Source organism: Dendrobates tinctorius, unplaced genomic scaffold (genome assembly GCF_039654945.1).
Source record: "Dendrobates tinctorius isolate UK_male_01 unplaced genomic scaffold, ASM3965494v1 ptg000250l, whole genome shotgun sequence".
NCBI classification, from domain to species: Eukaryota; Metazoa; Chordata; class Amphibia; order Anura; family Dendrobatidae; genus Dendrobates; species Dendrobates tinctorius.
This window is the reverse complement of record NW_027361917.1, coordinates 63,813,746-63,838,581: the sequence shown is the minus strand read 5'-3', so window position 1 is coordinate 63,838,581 and position 24,836 is coordinate 63,813,746. Positions and strand designations below refer to the sequence as shown.

General features: G+C 42.0%; 1 long non-coding RNA gene across 1 annotated transcript in view; it reads left to right on the top strand.

The window, feature by feature from the left end:
* Nucleotides 1-24,836, top strand: part of LOC141063595 (uncharacterized) — a 1,081,275-nt gene that overhangs the window by 839,898 nt on the left and 216,541 nt on the right. Inside the window, exon 5 of the long non-coding RNA XR_012224903.1 lies at nt 12,794-12,867. This is a non-coding gene — a long non-coding RNA (uncharacterized lncRNA). The remainder of the gene's footprint in view (nt 1-12,793; nt 12,868-24,836) is intronic.

Genomic DNA, 24,836 nt, shown 5'->3' with positions numbered 1-24,836 from the left:
GAACTCACAACAGACCCCATTTTGGAAACTAGACCCCCTAAGGAACTTATCTAGATGTGTGGTGAGCACTTTGAACCCCCCAGTGCTTCACAGAAGTTTATAACGACCGGGTGTGAAAATAAAAAAATCGTATTTTTTCAACAAACATGATCATTTAGTCCCCATTTTTTTTATTTTCCCAAGGGTAACAGGAGAAATTGGACCCCAAATGTTGTTGTCCAATTTGTCCTGAGTACGCTGATACCTCATATGTGGGAGAAAACTACTGTATGGGCACATGTCGGGGCTCAGGAGGGAAGTAGTGACGTTTTGGAATGCAGACTTTGATGGAATGGTCTATGGGTGTCATGTGCGTCTGGAGAGCCCCTGATGTACCTAAACTATTGAAACTCCCCACAAGTGACCCCATTTTGGAAACTAGACCCCCCACGGAACTTATGTAGATGTGTGGTGAGCACTTTGAACCCCCAAGTGCTTCACAGAAGTTTATAACGCCCGGGTGTGAAAATAAAAAAATCATTTTTTTTACACAAAAATGATATTTTTGCCCCAATTTTTTATTTTCCTAAGGGTAACAGGAGAAATTGGACCCCAAAAGTTGTTTTGCAATTTGTCCTGAGTAGGCTGATATCCCATATGTGGGGGTAAACCACTGTTTGGGCGCATGGCAGAGCTTGGAAGGGAAGGAGCACCATTTGACTTTTTCAACGCAGAATTGGCTGGAATAGAGATACCTGGATTCCAGAAATGTGTCACTTACTGAACTTCTTGGTGCAGGTTGGATAGAATCCTTTTTTTCTCTGCTGTAGATACAGTGGGGAAAAAAAGTATTTAGTCAGTCAGCAATAGTGCAAGTTCCACCACTTAAAAAGATGAGAGACGTCTGTAATTTACATCATAGGTAGACCTCAACTATGGGAGACAAACTGAGAAAAAAAAATCCAGAAAATCACATTGTCTGTTTTTTTTTCATTTTATTTGCATATTATGGTGGAAAATAAGTATTTGGTCAGAAACAAAATTTCATCTCAATACTTTGTGATATATCCTTTGTTGGCAATGACAGAGGTCAAACGTTTTCTGTAAGTCTTCACAAGGTTGCCACACACTGTTGTTGGTATGTTGGCCCATTCCTCCATGCAGATCTCCTCTAGAGCAGTGATGTTTTTGGCTTTTCGCTTGGCAACACGGACTTTCAACTCCCTCCAAAGGTTTTCTATAGGGTTGAGATCTGGAGACTGGCTAGGCCACTCCAGGACCTTGAAATGCTTCTTACGAAGCCACTCCTTCGTTGCCCTGGTGGTGTGCTTTGGATCATTGTCATGTTGAAAGACCCAGCCACGTTTCATCTTCAATGCCCTTGCTGATGGAAGGAGGTTTGCACTCAAAATCTCACGATACATGGCCCCATTCATTCTTTCATGTACCCGGATCAGTCGTCCTGGCCCCCTTGCAGAGAAACAGCCCCAAAGCATGATGTTTCCACCACCATGCTTTACAGTAGGTATGGTGTTTGATGGATGCAACTCAGTATTCTTTTTCCTCCAAACACGACAAATTGTGTTTCTACCAAACAGTTCCAGTTTGGTTTCATCAGACCATAGGACATTCTCCCAAAACTCCTCTGGATCATCCAAATGCTCTCTAGCAAACTTCAGACGGGCCCGGACATGTACAGGCTTAAGCAGTGGGACACGTCTGGCACTGCAGGGTCTGAGTCCATGGTGGCGTAGTGTGTTACTTATGGTAGGCCTTGTTACATTGGTCCCAGCTCTCTGCAGTTCATTCACTAGGTCCCCCCGCGTGGTTCTGGGATTTTTGCTCACCGTTCTTGTGATCATTCTGACCCCACGGGGTGGGATTTTGCGTGGAGCACCAGATCGAGGGAGATTATCAGTGGTCTTGTATGTCTTCCATTTTCTAATTATTGCTCCCACAGTTGATTTCTTCACTCCAAGCTGGTTGGCTATTGCAGATTCAGTCTTCCCAGCCTGGTGCAGGGCTACAATTTTGTTTCTGGTGTCCTTTGACAGCTCTTTGGTCTTCACCATAGTGGAGTTTGGAGTCAGACTGTTTGAGGGTGTGCACAGGTGTCTTTTTATACTGATAACAAGTTTAAACAGGTGCCATTACTACAGGTAATGAGTGGAGGAAAGAGGAGACTCTTAAAGAAGAAGTTACAGGTCTGTGAGAGCCAGAAATCTTGATTGCTTGTTTCTGACCAAATACTTATTTTCCACCATAAAATGCAAATAAAATGAAAAAAAAACAGACAATGTGATTTTCTGGATTTTTTTTTCTCAGTTTGTCTCCCATAGTTGAGGTCTACCTATGATGTAAATTACAGACGCCTCTCATCTTTTTAAGTGGTGGAACTTGCACTATTGCTGATTGACTAAATACTTTTTTTCCCCACTGTATGTCAGTGCTCAGAATGCTGAGCTGTGTATAATTGCGCCTACTTCCCTGATTGGCAGCTTTCTATGTATACTGTTATACACTGAGGAAGCCAGCTCCCTGCAGGCCCCCGAAGGTCCCTGTCGCCATCTTGGATCCGGGGACCTGCAGGGAAAGAGCCCCCCGCAGCAGCGTTGTACATTGCGCTGCTGTGGGGGGCTCAGGGAAGCACGGAGGGAGCCCCCTCCCTGCCGATGCTTCCCTTTAACCCCCGGTACACCGCGATCGTGTTTGATCGCGATGTGCAAGGGGTTAACATGTCGGGGGCGGTCCGTGACTGCCCCTGACACATTGTGCCGGGTGTCAGCTGTGATAATCAGCTGACACCCGGCCGCGATCAGCGGCGCTCACCACGTGGGCGCCGCTGATCGCTATTACGTAATATTCCGTCCATGGGAATTAGGTCCAGGGTCACATGGACGGAATATTACGTCCATTGTAGGAAAGGGGTTAAACCTCATTTATATAGAAAAAGGTTATAGAGGGCTGGTTAGGCAAGGAATTAAATCATAAATAGGTGACTGCTGCTGGGTTGGAGGGCACGGGAGACCTGACAAGTTCCCTTTAAGTCTTTACGTCTGTGTAAGGAGCAAAAGCCTACATTTTACTTTTACATGCAATAAAACAGTTATGTTAAGATTGAATATGTGAATTGCTTAAAATTTTAACAGCACCAAGTCAATCATGAAATTCCCATTATAGGTGACTAAGTTTAGTTATTACACTCTAAGCCATGCTTCCCAAAGTGTAATAAACCTTACTGAAAAGGAACAGGCTACTTATTAACACCGGCTACTTATTTATAATTTTAATATAGACCTTTGTTTAGTTATTGCCTTACATTTTCTTTTACTAATGAATCATTATTAAATCAATAATTATTAAATATTATGAAGATTACAATGTCGTTAAATTAACTTTGAAAATGTCTTCAAAAACTTCAATATAATCTCTACCCCTATTCCTAGAAAAAATAAAATTGTTGTTACCATTGAAACCATTTTAATGTCGTACCTTAGGTCCCCATGTATAGTCAGTACATGAAATGTGAAACCTGGGAGGGGGAGAATTAACAAGTGTAATCAAGTGAGTGAACTAGCAGGTTTCTACAGGCAGAGATGTATCAAGGTTTTTGTGGCACCTGGGACAAGGATTCAGTTTTGCACCTGCCACCCCCACCACCCGCTCAATCCATTTCAGTAGTTGTCATGTGACCACTTATATGCCGATGAGCTGTTTTTCCTGATTCTCTCAATGTTCAGTGAAATACTACTTACTGCCACTGCTTCACTGAGAGAAGCAGGAAGAGAAGTTAGTTTTCATATGTAACGTGACTGTAAGGCCGGGGTGACACTTGCGAGTGCAATGCTAGAAACTCGCGCGAGTCTCTCGCCTCAATATCCGGCACTGCCGCTGAAACTCAGGACTGGAGCGTTCAGCCACACAGAAAGACATGCAGCTGCACACTCCAGTCCCGAGTGTTGGCAGCAGTGCCCGGTACTGATGCGAGCGACTCGTGCGAGTTTCTTGCATCGCATTCGCAAGTGTGACCCCGGCCCAAATATGAAAATCACATGTGAGTGATTATGTGATGACCGCTAGAATTAGGAAGCAGAGCTGAGTCCTGACAGTGAGTATATTGCATACTGTTAGGACTGGACATGCTACAATGCTTAGTGTTATATTTCAAAGGGTTTTCCAGGTTTGTGATGAAAGCCTCAGTCACTTTAGGTTTCTGAATTCTCACAATGCACACACCACGCACCGCACACTATCAGGATCCTGTGGTGCTGGCAGCAAGAGTGGGTGGTCATACTTCCAGTCACATTTCAACTAGACATGTCAGGCTTCAATCGATTCACTAATTGAGTGAGGCCATGTATATGTACCTGGCCTGTACCTGAATGTATGCAAATTGCATACTTGCAGTTTCATGACCTCTTGCTCTCACTGCTAGCACCAAAGGATCCTGACAGTGTGCATTGCATTTGCTATAAGAATTCAGAAGTCTGCAGTCGCAAACTTGAACAATCTCTCCTAACATAATTAAAACCGTTTTAACTTAACTTGACTGACAGCACAATATTTTATTAACATAGCCATGGATTAGATAATCTTAAAGTTAGAGATTGCTATATGTGTACAGGATCAGAATCAATAACAGAGCAAGAATACATCACCAGAACCACCAGCAGTACAGAAACACATCTACAGAACCACCATCTGTGCAGAAATATGTCACCCGAACCATCATCAATAGAGAAATACTTAACCACAACCATAATCCATACATGAATACATCAACAGAACCAATATTAGTACATGAATACATTAACAGAATCACCATCAGTATGTGGTACATCACCAAGCTTAGTGCTGCAATCAAGTGTAATGTCAGGTCAGCCCCATATACAATTGTATCACCTGAACCTACAATTCCCAGTATATCCTTAATAATTGTAAGGTGTTACAGGAAGTTGTTGTCAATAGCCATCAGACTGCGGTCCATACACATAGCACATGATGAAATGCAGGCAGTATCATAAATTAATATTTACATCCAGGTACCTTATAGACAACATTGTCTCTGATTGGAGTCAATCTCTTTATTTTCTTAGTCACCTTGTCCAGATGACTTCATGACTTTTCACATCTACAGCTCATCTCTGCAGACCCATCTTTTCTTGTCATCTCCAGTACATACTGACCCGGTGCCCTAAAAAATAGTCATTATAATGCTCCTTAAAAAAATCTGCCCTACACTGTGTCCCTAAATAAATAATTGCCCCTCACTGAGCTCCCAGCACAAAATATGACACCACACTTTCCCTCTTATGTTTCATGTCTTCCATACTTCCCCTCTTTTCCATACTGTGCCCCCTGTTCACACCGTCCTCTCATACTGTGTCCCTCCGATAGTATCCAGTTGCTATACTATGCACCCTCATCATGCTTGCTCTCCTTGGCATACTGACCCCATGTTGCCACCTCTCTATACTACCCCCACACTACCTAGTCTCTATTCTGTGTCCCCTCACACTTTCCTCCCCCATACTGTCACATCACACTATTCCCCTCAAGTCTCCTCACACATTTCCACCCCTCACTCTCCATACTGTTTTTTACATACATCTCCACTCTTATACTGTTTTCGCACCCATTCCCCCACTCCTCATACTGTTTCCTCACATATTCCACAATACCCATAATGTATCCTCACATATCCCCTTGCTCACCATACTGCCATACTGTCTACTCACAGGTCCTCCTCGCTCCCCATACTGCCATTCTTTCTCTTCATAGGTCCTCCTTGCTCCCCATACTGTTTCCTCACCAAACCCCTTAGCCCCCTCCTCATACTGTGTCTGCAAAACAATCCCCCACTTCTCATACTTTGTCCACACCACCCCCATATTTGTCTACACCAATTCATCCCCTTGCACCTCATATTGTATCTATGACAGTTCTTCCCTCCTCAAACTGTATCCACACCAATTCCCTTATGGCTACTTATTTTGTGTCCACATCAATCCCCCCACTCCTCATACTGTGTCCATACCAATCCCTCCCTTGCTCCTTATACTGTGTCCACACCAATCCCTCTCTCTCTCCTCATACTGTGTCTGCACCAATGCCCCCTTGTTCCTTATACTGTCTGCACAATCCCCTCCACTCCTCATACTGTGTCCACACTAATCTCCCCACTCCTCATAAGTGTTTCTGCAACAATTCCCCCTGCTCCTTATAGTTTCTGCACAAATCCTCCCTTACTATTCATATTGTGTTTGCACCAATCCCTATCCCCCTCCTCAGTGTGTCAGCCCCAATACATTGAACCCTCCTCGTCAGTGTGTCTGCACCAATCCACACCACACTCCATATAGTGTATATGCACCTATCCCCCACTCACGCTAATTATAGTGTGTCCACATCAATCTCCAATCCCTCATTCCTTATAGTATGTCAGCAATAATGCCTACACCCACACTCCATTTCATGTGTCTGCACTAATCCCTTTACTCCCACTCTATATACTGTGTGCGCACCAATCCCCACACCCCCGCTCCTGATAGTGTGTACACCCTATCTCCACACACCCCACTCCTTATAGTGCATCCACACCAATCTCCACACACCTGTTCCTTATCACACCCCCACGCCATATACTTTGTCCATCTTGCTCCTCATGTCTCCTTTAATTCCCCCCACCCCAACCCCCTCATTACAATAAATCTTTGGTCTCTTCAGCTCCAGGGAAGAGCTTACCAGACCAAGGTTCACCTCTCCTCAACAGCGCTGGAGATTAATGTCAGCAGTGTGAACATATGACCTGGTTGTGCTGCTGATGTTGTCCTGACCCGGAAGTGCTGGCAATCAGGGCTTCAGTTACACTTGCGTCTAATAGAAGCGAGCACAATTGATTGCTTCTCTGAGCTGGCTGTTAGCTTGACAGCTGGCACAGAGAGCGTCCGCCTCCCGCTCCAGGGTGCGGCAAAATGCAGCCACTGGGAAGACACGGGCACAACAGAGCCTGTTGTGAGTTCATTTTCCCCTTCACCATTGAGGTCTGATGAACTCCTTCTTCTGGTGAAGGAAGGTAGTGAGGCTGATTACCAAGCACCTGTGCAGGATGATGATGACTGGTTGACTGGAATTGCTGACTGGATATAAGGCAGCCGATGCCCTTCTGCCTTGCTGGTGATCTCTCTGAGGGATTCTAGGAGACCAGTCTGATTCCTGCTCCTCAAAAGCTAAGTTTTCTGCTCTGCTTTTTGCATTTGTGTTTTGGTTTTGTTTTGCCTTGTTTTTCTGGATTTCTGCCATTCCCTGCTGGGGTGAGCTGAATTCCTTTTTGCTCTGTCTTCAGAAAAAACCTGAGTACTGATATAGTCTTTTTGAAGCCTAGCATCTCCAGGGCTTTTTTCCCTATCAGTCTGTTGGCTCTTGTTTTGATAGGGTTTTGGCAGATTGCAGACAGCAGCTTTTCTATCCTGTCCTATTTAGTTAGCTTGGGCCCCATCATTTGCTCAGCCTATCTTTCTATCTGTGTGAGTGTTTTTTCATCTTGCTTCACCGTTATTATATGTTGGGGGCTGCCTATTGCTTTGGGGTCTGCTCTGGGGCAGTTTAGATTTCCCTTTCTGTCTTTAGGCTATTTAGTTCTCCGGCTGTGATCGAGGGGTCTAGGGCACCGTAGGAATCCCCCACGGCTACTGCTAGTTGTTGTTGATAGGTTCAGGGGTCTGCAATCCGATAGCTGCCAACTTCTCTGGTTTTCTGGACTTAGCTAGTATTTCTGTTTTTGCCTCCTATGGTGACTCATTCATAACAAGAGCCCCCTTGCGGTCTACACCAGGGGAAAATGCGCCGCTCATTCCCACTTTTAGATATGCCCTTGTGTAGAGGTATTGTTAGGGCTGGCGGAACGCACCATATTATAAAATAATAGTAGGTGCGTTCGCAGCCCGGGGTCCACCGTGCAGAGGTGGTACACTGCTGCTAAGTAATGGCGGAAGAATCAAGAGATGTGAAACCAGTCACACGTGGGTTACGTCACCCAATGTGAACAGGGCGAAGTCTGTTGCTGCACAGAGCCGCACCACCGCTGAAAGATGCCGGAGCCTGTTAACTCACAGAGCTTGGCCAAAAAAGCGCACAGTGTACGGCCACAGAACTCAACCCCAAGGACACGGGGTTAGAGTCCTTCTAGGCCCACTGAACGCGCGGCGTCGCTGCCGCGAGCGCTGCTATAGACGCTGGCTATGGAGCACGTGCACTGAGGTGTGCCGAGTCCCTGGTGAGGCCAGATGCCTAACTCAACCTCAGACCTACCTACGCCTAAGCCTGGGAGCTAGCAGGCTAGGCTGCACAACACATGCGTACCAAGGGTAGGGGTTTCTTAATGAGTCATTCACCGAAGACATTCATACGTGCATACATCACTCACTCCACATAGTCTGTAAATACAGTCTTTACTAGCACATGGATGAGCGGCCATGCAAACCTTTTATAGCCACGGGCATCTGAGACCTTCCTGGCTTCTCGGATGGGCCAATCCAAACACGAGCAGGACCTGAGCACGAGACCCTCGATCTCCAATGGGAGATCACTCCACGGGCATGCTCAGTGGCCCGACATGAGGACTTAGTCCCTGGAGAATCTCGCTGCTGAGCAACATGCATTGTCATAGCTGTGCCAGAGGTGGCAGCAGCAAGCAAACCCATGGAGTTGGCCTGGGCAGAGCGCCGGGACTGACGAATCTGCTGAGCAGGCTCCACTGCAGCCGAAGAAGAATGGGAGACCACTGGGTGCAAGGCTCTGAATTCCTGCTGTGCAGTGGCAGGAACCCGACGCCTAACAGGTATTGACCTTACTGGGCTGCAGCTCCTCTAGCTACAACAGAGATAATAAAGCATTGAAGGGAGTCTGTCTCCAGGTTTTTGTTACCCCATCAGACAGCAGCATGATGTAAGAACAGAGACTCCGATTCCAGTAATACATCACTTACTTGGCTGCTTGTTGTTTTTTGTTTTTTATAAAATCACTGTTTTACCTGCTGCAGATCTATATCACTTTTCTGAATTTTGAGCTTTTTTATGACCCTGCCACACAATTAATACATACATAGGCAGAAGGTTGTGAACCATTGCTGGAAGCTGGGCTTTACAGAGCTCATGAATATGGAGGAATACATGGCAGCAAGTATACTAGTCCTCTAGCAATAATCTCCTGCTGATGAATGATTATATCAAAACAGCAGCAAGGTGTCCAGAGGGTGACACATTACTGGAATCAGGGTCTCTGTCTCTACACTATGCTGCTCTCAAATTAGGTAGCTGGTGACAGATTTGCTTTTATTTCCAACTTGCCTCCCCATCAATCTAATGGCATAATCCATGCCCATCATCACACTATATTTTCACACTGTGTAAATAAAGATCCTGTCATAAACAACCTCTCTTTCCACATGTTTCAGTACAGCATTTAAATTTTAGAGACAAAGGTTCGACAGGCAGGTTTCAGTAAAAAATCATTAATTTCTTCAAAGAGAATCAATCGCCATTTTTTTGCAGAAACCCTGATTCATGGGCAGGGATATACAGAACTCAGCATTAAAAAAAACTGATAGATCTGCAGCAGAATCATTTTATCAAAACTGTACCCCTTTTCTAAACATGACGTACTGGTATATCATATTTTGCTGGTACTTACAAATTGCCTTACCGGTAAGTCATGGCAATTGTGTGGAGCCATGCCCACACAATTGCAGCTGAGTGCTCAGCTTAAATGATGGCCGAGCTCCTGATGTAACAGCCAGGCTGGCTGTTTAACACTATAAATGCAACAATCAAAAGTGAAGGATGTGTGAGAGAGGGAGCTCCCTCTCTTACCCAATGAGCATCCCCCACAACACAGTCAAGCTGATAAGTCATTGCAGTTAGAGGTCAAATAATGACCTCCAGATTTGCCAGCTACCATTTCATGTTAGACCCTGTAAGCAACAGGGTCTAAGAGGCATTCTGTCATTGTCAAAATGATCAATCAAATGCCTTGCAATACATGTGTATTGCAAGGCATTAGACCAGTGAACAGTGAAATAAGTTAAAAGTCCCATAGCGGAACTAAGTAAAATAGAAAAACAAAGGAAAATTGTAAAAATATAAACAACATAAAATAAACAATGAAACAGATTGTGAAATAAACATGACAATTAACACTCATATTTATTAGTGATGGGCAAGCGTGCTCGCCACTGCTCAATACTCCATCTAGCATTTGAGTGCTCGATCGAGTGCCGAGCAGTGTCGAGTATCACATGTTGCTGAAGTGCTGAGCTGTAGCCACCAAACTGGAATGATGTGACAATCCCATGTGGTAACGTCACATGGGTAGTTCCGAGGCAGTGTAGGCCACACCAGAGATGAGTTGCCATGGTTGCAGAGGACGCATCATCACGTGGGTAGTGACATGCGGTGATGGGGCGTGCCATAGTACAGTGTGTAGCAGAGGGGGTTGCTGTGGTTACAGGGGTCTCGCTCTCATACTCAACTGCTCCATTTAATTACATTATGCTTGCTACTCTGGAATGCTCGGGTGCTCGATTAAAGTACTCAGTTCAAGAGCCAAGCAGTTAACTGTTCACTCATCACTAATATTTATGTAAAACAAAAATAAACAAAAAAGTACACAAACAGATGTGTGAAAAGTGTTTGCCCCCTTCCTGATTTCCTATTCTTTTGCATGATTGTCACACTGTAATGTTTCAGATCACCAAACAAATTTCAGTATTGGACAGAGATAACACAAGTAAACACATAATGCAGTTTTTAAATGAATGTCTTTATTATTAAGGGAAAAAGAAATCCAAACCTACAAGGTCCTGTGTGAAAGTCAATAAAAAATTTTTAATTGTGTAAAATCAGAGCATCATAAAAAACGAAGATAAATGTGGTATCGCTGTGATCATGCTGATCCAAATAATGACTCACATGACAGTCGGACAAAAATGGAAAAATTATGGCTTTCAAAATATGGTGATGCAAAAAACTATTTTTTAAATGCTCACTACACTCGTAGATGTATTTATTGAGAGATTTAGGTTCCAATATAGGGTCAAATGTAGCAAGTTTCTGCTGTTTCCTTATCTCAGAGACTCTCCTAATGTGATGTGGCATCTACAATTTATTCTTAAAAAAGTCAAATCATGCTCTTTCCCTTCCTTTTGCTCCAGTGTAGTTTTCGATCACATATAGGGTATTGACATACTAGGGAGAAATTGCTCAACAAATTGTAAGGTCCATTTTCTCCTGTTACCCTTGAAGGCTAAAGCGACATTTTCATGTAAAAAAAACTGTAATATTTCATTTTCCCAGTCCAATAATTTAACATTTTCTGAAGCATCAGTCGATTCAAGATCACTCCCCTAGATGAATTCCTTGCATGATTTAATTTTGAAAATGTAATAACTTTTAGTGATGCTTTGGTATCTGCTGATGTGATATATGGTCTGCAATCTACCTTATTTCAGCCAAGTTTGTACCCCAAAAATCAAATAGCACTCCTTACATTCCGGGTCGTGACATATGCTCTAACAGTAGATTCCGACCACAGGTGAGCTATTGGTGTAGTTATGGGCTCTGCAAATACAACATGGCATCTACAATCTATTCCAGCCAAATTTATTCTCCAAAAATTAAATGGTGCTCATTCACTTCTGAGCCCTAGTGTGTGCACAAACAGTAGTTTATGACCACAAATGGAGTATTGATGTAGTCCAGAAGAAATTGCACAACAAATTGTGAAGTCTATATTTTCATTTTACTCTTGTGTATACGCAAAATGTGGGGATAAAGCAACATTTTATTAAAAAAAATAGCAGTTTTTCTTCCAGTTTGCATTAATTTCTGTTACGCACCAAAAAGAGTTAGCAAACTTTTAAAACATTTTTTTCAATACGTTGAGAGGTGCAGACTTGAAAATGGGGTTTTGTTTGCAGGTTTTCTGAATATACTGTAGGCCCTTCAAAGTCACTTCTAAAGTGAAATAGTCGCTAAAAACAAGTTTTGAATATTTTATTGAAAAAAATGAAAAATTGCTGCTAAACCTTTAACTCTTCTCATGTCCTAGCAAAAAAGATAATTTCAGAACTGTGGATGTATAGTAGATATGTGGTAAATGTTAAGTACTTTGTGTGGTGTGACTATCTGTTTCACGAGTATAAAAATTCATAGTTTAAAAACTGAAACTTTTTAAAATTTTAAATTTTCATAAATAAATACAGATCATATGAACCATAATTTTCTTCTCCCATGAAGTACACTGTGTGATGAAAATACATTATCAGAATCACTGGGATATGTGGAAGCAATCCAAAGAGATTACCACATAAAGTTACTCTGGTCAGATTTGAAAAATTTGGCCAGGTTAGGAAGGTGAAAACTGGCTTCGGCATTGAAGGGTTAACACGGCTTGAAAATGTTTTAGTTGTACAATCTCTTTACAGTCCTGATTCTAAACATCAATGTAGAGATCATAGTGTAGAATCACAGCAGGGCTCGCATTCTGTTTGCCCATGATGGTTATATAAGCCAATGTACTTGTGGTTGAATATACTTTTAATTTACCATTTTGCTAAGATACCACAGGATGTTATCCACTGACATTAGGTGACATGTTGCATTACCAATCTGGAATTACACTGATAATCCCTTTATAAGGATTACACAAAAGTCTTTTAAATCTCTCAGCAGAAACTAAACTTCATAAACTCCCCGGTGTTTTTCTGTTTTGATCTTGATGTTTAATTAAAGTTAGCAATTTTTTTTCTTCATTACAGATCTAAGAACCCAGGAATTGCATAGGATTATGGAACTAGCCAAACTCACAAGCAAGAGGAAGACTGAAAACAATGTAAGTCCAGGTTCATTGGCAAATCCCCTGTGGCTATGTCTAGCTGGGTTTAGCATATCCCTTTTACATACAGTATGCTTTTTTAATGGAATTACTGAAAATACTAGTTTGTGTGTCTTAACCTGCTTTGATGTTCCTAAATGTGCAACACGGGCAGGATCAAGCTGCTTGTGATGACCAATGCCTCGAGCCAAGTAATAAATTTAATCAACTGTGCTGCAATGAACTGAAATTAAGATAGTAGTTAATTTATCCAAGCAGTTAACTTCAGTTGACAGCACTTTTCAGCATTAACTGTCTTTCTCCGGTGAGAGCCCATCAAAACAGTGTACTGGAAAGTATTATGGAACATACTGATCAAGTGGAATGTTAAAGATGCTGCATCTACTAAATGTTCCTGCTGTTCATATCCGTAGGTTACTTGGTTTACAGAAAGCATTTATATGTGACAGCTCATAAATGTCTTTCATGAAAAAAGCCATCTTACCGATGTGGCGGACTGGCTATTTCCCTCAGTATTTCACTTCGTTTGGATGGCAAAATATCCTAACTTTTTAGATTGGGACATCTTTCCTTTCAAGCAAAACTGAATATATTCAGTAATATTCACAAATCTTGAATTGTTGACTCATCTCACTTAAAGAAAACTGCTGAGAATGCTATTTGTGAGTATGTGCACATTAATTTGTTTTGAGCGGAGATGCTCTAAATCCTCCTCCAGAACACAAAACTCCTCAAAAAGCTTGGAGTTTCCACTCCAAACCCTCAGCAAAAAGGCTCAGCGGGGATGTACCCTGATAGTTTTATATTCATACATAACCATACTTTTAAGTCTCTAGAATTATTAATAAACCTTGCATAATGTGATTCCTGATATGATAGCTTATAAAACATTTATAGTTTTTAATTAGCAATAAGCAAAAAAGCATTGAAGTTAGCTGTCAGGTCAGGGCAAAGCACTTTATTAACAAACAGGGATAAGCATTACCATTGGGCTATAGTGTTATATGCACTAAAGAGTCGTTTTTTTATATGAAAAGTCACCACGCAAAATATAGTTGCCTAGTTAAGTTGAAAAAAGATGAATCTCAAAACTAGTTTAACTGGGTTTTCTCGTTTCAGAAAAACTTTTCCTCCCAGCTGTAGTTTGTTTTAAAAAACCAAACTGTGCTTTACCCACTCTGCCTTTCTCCAGCACTGAATCCCCATTACTGCTCTCAGTGTCTGTTGCTGTCTTTAGCTCTGATGTCTCAGTCATCATCAGTCTTGCAGCCAATATCCAAGCGGAGTAGCTAAATTCAGATTTTGACTGTGGAAAACTGGTTTAACTTATAATCCTACGGTGTTGATCCAGTTTGTGGCAAAAGCCACTCTCTGAAGCAGATGCCAAAAAATTCCTTCTTATCTCCAAATATCAGAATAAAGCTGTGGATGTCAGCATATCTCCAGCAATCTAGTACTCATAGCCTGGGAAATTTTCTATGAGAAAAACCATCTAGTCTCTTGAGATCAGAACAGTTTATATTTTATCCATAGCACGTCTTAGGCTAGTTTCACACTAGCGTATGGAGGAGCTGCGGACTTCCTCCGTGAAACTCCACCCACGGCCGCACCTCCTCCGGTCAGCTCCGCCTCCGTCGGCATGCGGCCTGCATACCCTATTTTTAGCATTAGGTACACAGTTTGTGCCGATGTATGCAGATGCCTCTGCATACATCGTTTTGACAGTGCAGCGACCTGCGCCGAATGCACCGTGTTGGATTTAGTGGCAGTCGCCACACCGTCAAAACGACGCATGCGGAGGCATCCACGTACATCAGCACGGTCTGCGTACCTAATGCTAAAGATAGGGTACGCAGGCCGCATGCCGACAGAAGTGGAGCTGACCGGAGGAGGTGCGGCCATGGGAGGAGCTTCACGGAGGAAGTCTGCATCCCTCCGCAGCTCCTCCATACGCTAGTGTGAAACTTGCCTTAGCATGGCGTGGGCCATCTGGATTGTGACTTGTTTGTTTTCTTCTTCAAGATTTATATATTTGCCTTCTAGCGTAGTGAAGTAATGTGGAGTCATTACTGTTTGATGGCCTTTTGGTCTAGATATCCTGTCTGACCTATCTATGTAGGGTATTTAAAGGGGTTGAGAGAATCCTTCCTAAATTGTATAAAAATCATGAACAGCTCTTTTAATATATTACTAAAAAGCACTATGTATAATAATACAATAGTGTCTTTAACCAGCAGTTGTATGCAGGTATCATCCAGATCACCTAGTCAAATAATAATTGTTACATTTTTGGGATTTCTTAACTATTGGATCGAATATAATCTGAATAATATGAGACTTTCCAAGCCTGAGGCTACATGCAGACTTTTTGGAAAGAGATTTTCCAAATTTATGAAATTACAGTTGTTTAAAATAAACTTGTTGATTTGCAGGCAACTTGTGCATTCTCATCATCAGCAGCTGCTACTTAATAGGAAAAATTGGAAAATCTCTCTACAAAAAAGTCTGTGTGTAGCTTCAGCATATATGTCATCACCAGTTTAATAGGAATATTGATTAATTGTAATTAAAACACGTTCAACCATGCCATAAAATTTGTTATCAACTTGGGAGCATTTAAATCATGTATTGGAGCATCGACTGTTTAGTATTTTAAGGCTTTAGTAATGATTAAAGTAAAATATTTAAATTTAAATCTCCGAAAATAATATTTATGAGAACAAGTATCTTTTTTTGCAATAATCTATATGACATGTGACTTGATTGAGGTCGAAGTTCATGTTAAAATATTTTAAATTGTATTATTTTTTTTAGAAATGTTTAATTGAATGGAATCTCCAGACTCTCAACCTTCATTGAATTGCAATCTATGGTATTGTTCTGGTGTTTACAATCCATTAAAACTAATAAAGCTATGGAAATGTCTTGTCGTAAACATTAGTTTTCAAATTTCTCATTAATTATAACTTTCTTGACTTTAGTTTCCTCACCCTGAAGCATTTTCACAGTTCACCAAACAAGTTGCCCCAGAAACCAGATATAAAGGTGCAATGGCAAAAATAAATTGGATGTATGAAGTTAAGCAGAATAGGTTGGGGATGAGAAAGGACCGATAAATTCATAATTTAAGCCACAAAAGTGGTATAAATTATGACAGAAATATACTCCTGTGCAGTTCATGACTGAAGTCCATTACAGACACTGGCACACAGCAGATGAGAGATATGCTAAATTCATTAAGAGGCGCACATCTCTTAGGGTACTGTCACACTTAGCGATGCACCAGCGATCCCGACAACGATATGGATCGCTGGTGCATCGCTAAGTGGTCGCTAGTGAGCTGCCACACAGGCAGATCTCACCAGCGACATAGCAGCGGTCGGGGGTCGCTACTTACCTGTCAGACGAGGCGATGAAGACGTCCTCCCGCCCGCGTCCACGCGTCACTCGTCGGCGCCACAGGAAGCCCAGCAGGAAGCTGCCAACGAGAAACAGTCCAGGACGTTCTCGCGCGATCAGCGATAATCAGCGGGGGAGCCGGTTGGAGGTAAGTATCAGTCATAGCGATATCGCTAGCAATATCGCTATAACGTCACAAAAACCAGTGACGTTATAGCGATATTGCTAGCGATATCGCTTAGTGTGACGGGGCCTTTAAGGATTTTGGTAGATCTTAGTCCAGTGCACCCTGTACAAAACTCCAGTTTTGATTAAACTACCCCTATGTGCTTTGCTGTACTTCTGTAAGTGCCAAGTCTGTGAGTCAGGTGTTCTAACTACTGAGCCCTTTTACCCTGCTTCAAGGTACTGAAGACCAAAAACCCAAGGTTTTTTTATGCTGATGGGAGCAAGTTGATTGGAATAGTAGACATGGGAGCCCAACGCTTTTGTTGTTTACATTTCATTTTTTATTTAAACTAAAACTTTATTTGCACAAAGGTTATATAATATTTTGTATTATATCATGATCTCTTATGACAAGCTTAAATATCTCATAAGTAGGAAAAAAAAAATAAAAATATAGTGCTCATCAAAAATGAGTACAACCCCTTTGAATGGTAAAATTTTAATCAATAGCTCACTGAACACCAGAACAAATTCCAATATACAAAGCCATCTCTTGAGAGGGGACGTGTCACTCTCACAGTAAGCATCGAAACATGGCTTCATCATAAATTGAAAGGAAAAAGAGCTAGCAATCTAACACTACATATGACCCTTGTTCAGCTGTGACCCCCTGCTTTAAACAGGTAACTGAAGTGCGTTATCCAATGGAGAGAAGACACTAAGTCTATAGAAAAGGTTGGGAGGCAATACTTTTACCACTTGTACCAGAAAAAGGTGCAGCCACGCACAATGCATGATGGCATACTGACCCGCTGTAATAGATAATGGTGCCTGACACTGGGGTTCAGTGGAGAATATCAGTTTGGCAGATGAAAGTTCTCAGCTGTAAATTCTGACTGAGGGAGCCCCGTATACAGTGCACCGACCCTGCACAGCCAGGGGAGTTGTGTTTATCATGGTGTACGACCATAAGAATACATTACAGTTCTGCCTACAAGTCTCGTCCATAACAAGCTTCCAAGTAACGGAGCCTGACATGAGCAGATGCTGACCATTCTCCTGATGGGGTGCTGTCCTTGGGGCTTCGGCCTGTGTTCCAGGTGATGCCTAGTGCCACTGTAGCCCCCAGAGGGGGCAGTGCCCGCACTGCTCGAGCAATGTGACATCCCCGCGTTATCGCCGACTGCCGCTTCCTAAAAATTGTGCCTTCCCGGCAAACTGTGCTGCCAATGCGGCACATGCGCACAGACAGCAGGCAGCCCTCACACTGGGCTCAGGCCGCTGTGCTTCCTGGCAGGCTTAGTGCTGTGCTCAGTGCTCGGCCTGTGCTCCACTTGCCCTCTAGCTTGAAAGTTAGAACATCACGATCGCTCCCAGAGACCGGGTTACCATTCCTAAGCAAACGTCATCTTAATGAAGCAGTGAATAATTACCCATCTCCGTGATTTATCCCGCCTTTACTTCGGTCACGTACCTAGACGCGCGTTTTGCATTCAAATAGTGTCGCTTTCACTTGTGGAAAAAAGTCTTCCCGTTTTCAAAAGCAACACAGGCCAATGATGTCAGATGCTCTGGCACAGAAGTCCAGTTATCAATATTTCTTTTATTGTGACAGTTGTAGGTCCTATAATTATGGGAGACATATTTTAGGCAAAGTGGCGAACATAATGGGTTTACTTATATCACTGTGCAGTCTGTGTATCAGCCCCAAATTAATATTGGCCAGATGGATAACATTATACATGCGATGTTTCCTATCTATCGAAAGCTAAAATCATGATAGGAAATCTGGCATTAACATCTCTCACCTGGAACCTCCAGGCGGGCACATATCCTGAAGGTTATGGATATCCTAATTTTTTGGGACCTAGCTGCATCCCAATTACCTGCATCCATCTGAGATCACCAAGAGGAGGTATGTGAGCTTGACTCTTATCTGATAAAAGCAGATTCTAAATGATTGTCATTGTTCAGTGCTGGGAGATACAGCTTGCTGTAGGACAATCCCATATTCCATGTGGAGTGCTCTCCTCCATAAAGACTGGCGTCATTTTTGTGACATCAGTTCTAGTAATTTTCTTTTGTTATTCCCTTTTCTTTTACGGGATTGTATATACTGTATTGTTTTGTCACCTTTGGTAAAATCTTTTGTATATTTATATACATGCTGCCAACTTTTCGGATAAAACATATAAAATATAATAGCTTATTTCCTCTTGCTCTATAAACTGCAACCCTGAAGCCTCATTAGGCCATACGTTACCAGTCACAGGGGTCCAATTGGCCTGTATAAATAATTGATGGTGGCAGCTAGTTTTTTTGTTGGTTTTTGCAGAACTTGGCAGTGACTGTATAAAAAATTATACATATATATATATATATATATCTGTGTGTTGGGATCTGATTTGCATATACTATATTTTCAGTGGGAAACGCAGAATAACCAATCTAGTAGCAAACGTGGCCGTCACCTTGTCTATCAATCAGCCGAGTGCATGTTCTTTACAATTTCATGACAGTGGTGGGATGTCTCTGTGATCCCCGGACTGTTCCCCAGCAACACCTCACATCACAAATTACTACATGTAGTATTTTCTATGACGCCATGATTTTTAAGGACAGCACCATTCTAGCCATCGAATGAACAAATAGACCAGTAATGCATTAATTCTAAGTAAAGTGCGGATGCAATTCAGCTATAGTGCCAATAACACAAAATATCATGATAAATACATTACTACAAAAAATATATAATTATAAAGTGACAGTGCACAAAAGTATCCTGTAGCAATATAAGAATAGAGAAAAAGTGACCTTAGTGCATACTGATTGGGCCAAGCAATACCGTATTCAATCAAATAGTCCATAGAGATAAAGTGACAGTGCATGGAGATCATATTAGATTCACATAGCATAAGAGCACATAATGGTGTCAAAAGTACTGATCAGGCAATTGCCGAATAAAGCGCACAAACTGAAAAATAAATAGCTTACATGTGGATGAAGTTCTAACCCCCACCTGCTGCCTCATCTATTTGTTCATTTTAGATTTGGGCCCATTAAGGAATTTTTTATACAGTGATATGTTAAAGTTTGGGCACCCCTATTAATGTTAACCTTTTTTCTTTATAACAATTTTGGTTTTTGCAACAGCTGTTTCAGTTTCATATATCTAGTAACTGATGGACTCAGTTATATTTCTGGATTCAAATGACGTTTATTGTACTAACAGAAAATGTGCAATCTGCATTTAAACTAAAATTGACCGTTGCAAAAGTATGGGCACCCTTATCATTTTCTTGATTTGAACACTCCTAACTACTTTTTACTGACTTCCTGAAGCACTAAATTGGTTTTGTAACCTCATTGAGCTTTGAACTTCATAGCCAGGTGTAACAAATCGTGACAAAAGGTATTTAAGGTGGCCACTAGCAAGTAGTTCTCCTATTTGATTCTCCTATGAAGAGTGGCATCATGGGCTCCTCAAAACAACTCTCAAATGATCTGAAAACAAAGATTATTCAACATAGCTTTTCAGGGGAAGGATACAAAAAGTTGTCTCAGAGATTTAACCTGTCAGTTTCCACTGTGAGGAACATAGTAAGGAAATGGAAGAACACAGGTACAGTTCTTGTTAAGCCCAGAAGTGGCAGGCCAAGAAAAATATCAGAAAGGCAGAGAAGAAGAATGGTGAGAACAGTCAAGGACAATCCACAGACCACCTCCAAAGACCTGCAGCATCATCTTGCTGCAGATGGTGTCACTGTGCATCGGTCAACAATACAGCGCATGCATAACGCCTTTTTGTATGACCAAACAACTCAATCTTTGTTTCATCAGTCCACAGGACCTTCTTCCAAAATGTAACTGGCTTGTTCTAATGTGCTTTTGCATACCTCAGGTGACTCTGTTTGTGGCGTGCTTGCAGAAACGGCTTCTTTCGCATCACTCTCCCATACAGCTTCTCCTTGTGCAAAGTGCGCTGTATTGTTGACCGATGCACAGTGACACCATCTGCAGCAAGATGATGCTGCCGGTCTTTGGAGGTGGTCTGTGGATTGTCCGTGACTGTTCTCACCATTCTTCTTCTCTGCCTTTCTGATATTTTTCTTGGCCTGCCACTTCTGGGCTTAACAAGAACTGTACCTGTGTTCTTCCATTTCCTTACTATGTTCCTCACAGTGGAAACTGACAGGTTAAATCACTGAGACAACTTTTTGTATCCTTCCCCTGAAAAGCTATGTTGAATAATCTTTGTTTTCAGATCATTTGAGAGAGTTGAGGAGCCCATGATGCCACTTTTCATAGGAGAATCAAATAGGAGAACAACTTGAAAGTGGCCACCTTAAATACCTTTTTGTCATGATTTGATACACCTGGCTATGAAGTTCAAAGCTCAATGAGGTTACAAAACCAATTTAGTGCTTCAGGAAGTCAGTAAAAAGTAGTTAGGAGTGTTCAAATCAAGAAAATGATAAGGGTGCCCATAATTTTGCACCGGTCAAATTTTGTTTAAATGCAGATTGCACATTCTCTGTTAGTACAATAAACCTCATTTGAATCCAAAAATATAACTGAGTCCATCAGCTATTAGATATATGAAACTGAAATAGCTGTTGCAAAAACCAAAATTGTTATAAAGAAAAAAGGTTAACATTAATAGGGGTGCCCAAACTTTAACATATGACTGTATGTTCAGGAGCTTCTTGCATTATATTGTGGTTGAACTTCCCCCTTCACCTGCTTGGTTAGCGTTACTCTATTTGATATATAAATTTTGTTAATTTAATAAAATGATTGATCATATAAAATAACTCTTGACCTCATTTTTTCTGCATAAGTTTAGCATGAAGAAGGTCTGTTCTTTTGTGGCCTAGAGTTAGGTAATTATTTTTGCCATTAAGTGGAATTTCTTTGTGTATATGATTTTATATGTATATAGAGTCATCCTAGCTCATTCCACTCTATAAAACTACTTCAGCTCTGTTATGTTGGGCTTCTCTTATGAATTGTTCGCTTCATGTTCTTCCACCACAACATGTCTATAGGATTAATTTTAGGACTTTGACTTGGCCATTCCAAAACTAACTTCTTTAACCATTTTTTTAAGAACAACATGTGCTATTGGTCCTTGTCTAAATGCATGATCAACATTCTTTCGAGATTCAGATCATGACATTTTTCACAGTAAAACAGACTCAAACCATGATACTACCACCACTGTGTTTCACAAATGGTATGAGGTTTTTATGCTTAACCCCCTCCTGACATCTGACGTACTATCCCATCCATGGGACCCGGGCCCCTATAACCGGGGACGGGATAGTACGTCATCACGATCAGTGGCGCTCGAGGGGGGCGCTGCTGATCGCGGCCGGGTGTCAGCTGATTATCACAGCTGACACCCGGCACTATGTGTCAGGAACGGTCATGGACTGCCCCCGGCACGTTAACCCCTGGCACATTGCGATCAAACATGATCGCAGTGTACCGGGGTTTAGAGAAGCATCGGCAGGGAGGGGGCTCCCTCCGTGCTTCCTTGCGACCCCCAGAGCAGCGCAATGTGCAGCGCTACGCTGGGTGCCTCCTTCCCTGCAGGTCCCCGGATCCAATATGGCCGCGGGGGCCTTCGGGGGCCTGCAGGGAGGTGGCTTCCTCAGTGCCTGCAGAGCGCAGGCATGAGGAAGCCTTGTGCAGCGCCTGTCAGATCGCTGATCTGACACAGCGCTGTGTGATGTGTCAGATCAGCGATCTGACACATGACAGTGATGTCCCCCTCTGGGACAATGTAACAAAGTAAAAAGAAAACAAAAGTGTAAAAATAATTTATAAAAAATCGCTAAATAAATTAAATAAATATTCCTTAATAAATTCATTTTTTGGAAATAAAAAAAAAAACAATAAAAGTACACATATTTAGTATTGTCGCGTCCGTAATGACCTCCCCTATAAAACAGTCCCATTAGTTAACCACTTTAGCGAACCCCTTAAAAAACAAAAATAAAAAACAAAGCAGAAAAAAATGCTTTATTATCATACCACCGAACAAAAAGTGCAATAATGCATGATCAAACAGACGGATATAAATAACCATGGTACTACTGAAAACGTCATCTTGTCCTGCAAAAAATGAACTGCAGAACAGCATCATCAGCAAAAAAATATAAAAGTTATAGCTCGCAGAATAAAGTTATGCAAAAATAATTATTTTTTATATAAAATTGTTTTCATTGCGTAAAAGCGCCAAAACATAGAAAACAACATAAATGAGGTATCGCTGTAATCATACTGAACCGTAGAATAAAACCACTTTATCAATTTTACCACACTCAGAACGGTGTAAACGCACCCCCCCAAAAGAAAATCATGAAATCCTGGTTTTTGTTCATTCTGCGTCCCAAAAATCGGAATAAAAAGCAATCAAAAAAGTGACATGCCCGAAAACGGTACCAATAAAAACGTCAACTCGTCCCGCAAAAAATAAGACCTCACGTGACTCGGTGGGTCAAAACATGGAATAATTATAGCTCACAAAATGTGGTGATGCAAAAACTATTTTTACAATAAAAAGCGTCTTTTAGCGTATGACAGCTGCCAAACATAAAAACCCTCTATAAGTAGTAATTCAAACCCCCCTTTATCACCCCCTTAGTTAGGGAAAAATAATAAAATTAAAAAAATGTATTTATTTCCATTTTCCCATTAGGGTTAGGGTTAGGGCTAGGGTTAGGGTTAGGGCTATGTTTAGGGCTAGGGTTAGGGCTGGGATTAGGGTTAGGGGTGTGTTAGGGTTAGGGTTGGAGTTAGAATTGGGGGTTTATACTGTTTAGGCACATAAGGTGCTCTCCAAACGCAACATGGAGTCTGATCTCAATTCCAGCCAATTCTGCATTGAAAAAGTCAAATGGTGCTCCTTCCTTATCAAGTTCTGCCATGCACCCAAACAGTGTTTTACCCCCACATATGGGGTATCAGTGTACTCAGGACAAATTGGACAACAACTTTTGGGGACTAAAAGATCATGTTTGTGGAAAAAATATGATTTTGTTCTTTTCACGCCCAGGCGCTATTGACTTCTGTGAAGCAGTGAGGGGGTTCAAAGTGCTCAACACACATCTAGATAAGTTCCTTGGGGGGTCTAGTTTCCAAAATGGGGTCACTTGTGGGGGGTTTCCACAGTTTAGGTACATCAGGGGCTCTCCAAATGCAACATGACACCCGCAGACCATTCCATCAAAGTCTGCATTCCAAAACGTTACTACTTCCCTTCCAAGCCCTGACGTGTGCCCATACAGTAGTTTTCTCCAACATATTGGATATCAGCGTACTCAAGACAAATTGGACAACAACTTCTGGGGTCCAATTTCTCCTGTTACCCTTGGGAAAATAACAAAGTTGGGGACTAAAAGATCATGTTTGTGGAAAACATATGATTTTGTTCTTTTCACGCCTGGGCGTTATAAACTTCTGTGAAGCACTGGGGGGTTCAAAGTGCTCACCACACATCTAGATAAGTTCCTTGGGGGGTCTAGTTTTGAAAATGGGGTCACTTGTGGAGGGTTTCAACAGTTTAGGTGCATCAGATGCTCTCCAAACACGACATGACACCAGCAGACCATTCCATCAAAGCCTGCATTCCAAAGCGTTACTACTACCCTTCCAAGCCCCGACGTGTGCCCATACAGTAGTTTTCTCCCACATATGGGATATCAGCGTACTCAGGACAAATTGGAAAACAACTTTTGGGTTCCAATTTCTCCTGTTATCCTTGGCAAAATAAAAAAATTGGGGACTAAAAGATCATGTTTGTGGAAAACATATGATTTTGTTCTTTTCACGCCCGGGCGTTATAAACTTCTGTGATGCACTGGGGGATTCAAAGTGCTCACAACACATCTAGATAAGTTCCTTGGGGGTCTAGTTTCCAAAATGGGGTCACTTGTGGAGGGTTTCAACAGTTTAGGCACATCAGAGGCTCTCCAAACACGACATGACACCCGCAGACCATTCCGTCAAAATCTGCATTCCAAAACGTCACTACTTCCGTTCCAAGTCCCGACGTGTGCCCATACAGTAGTTTTCTCCCACATATGGGGTATCAGTATACTCAGGACAAATTGGACAACAACTTTTGGGGTCCAATTTCTCCTGTTACCCCTGGGAAAAGAAAAAAATTGGGGACTAAAAGATCATGTTTGTGGAAAAAATATGATTTTGTTCTTTTCACGCCCAGGCGTTATAGACTTCTGTGAAGCACTGAGGGGGTTCAATGTGCTCAACACACATCTAGATAAGTTTCTTGGGGGGTCTAGTTTCCAAAATGGGGTCACTTGTGGGGGGTTTCCACAGTTTAGGTACATCAGGGGCTCTCCAAATGCAACATGACACCCGCAGACCAT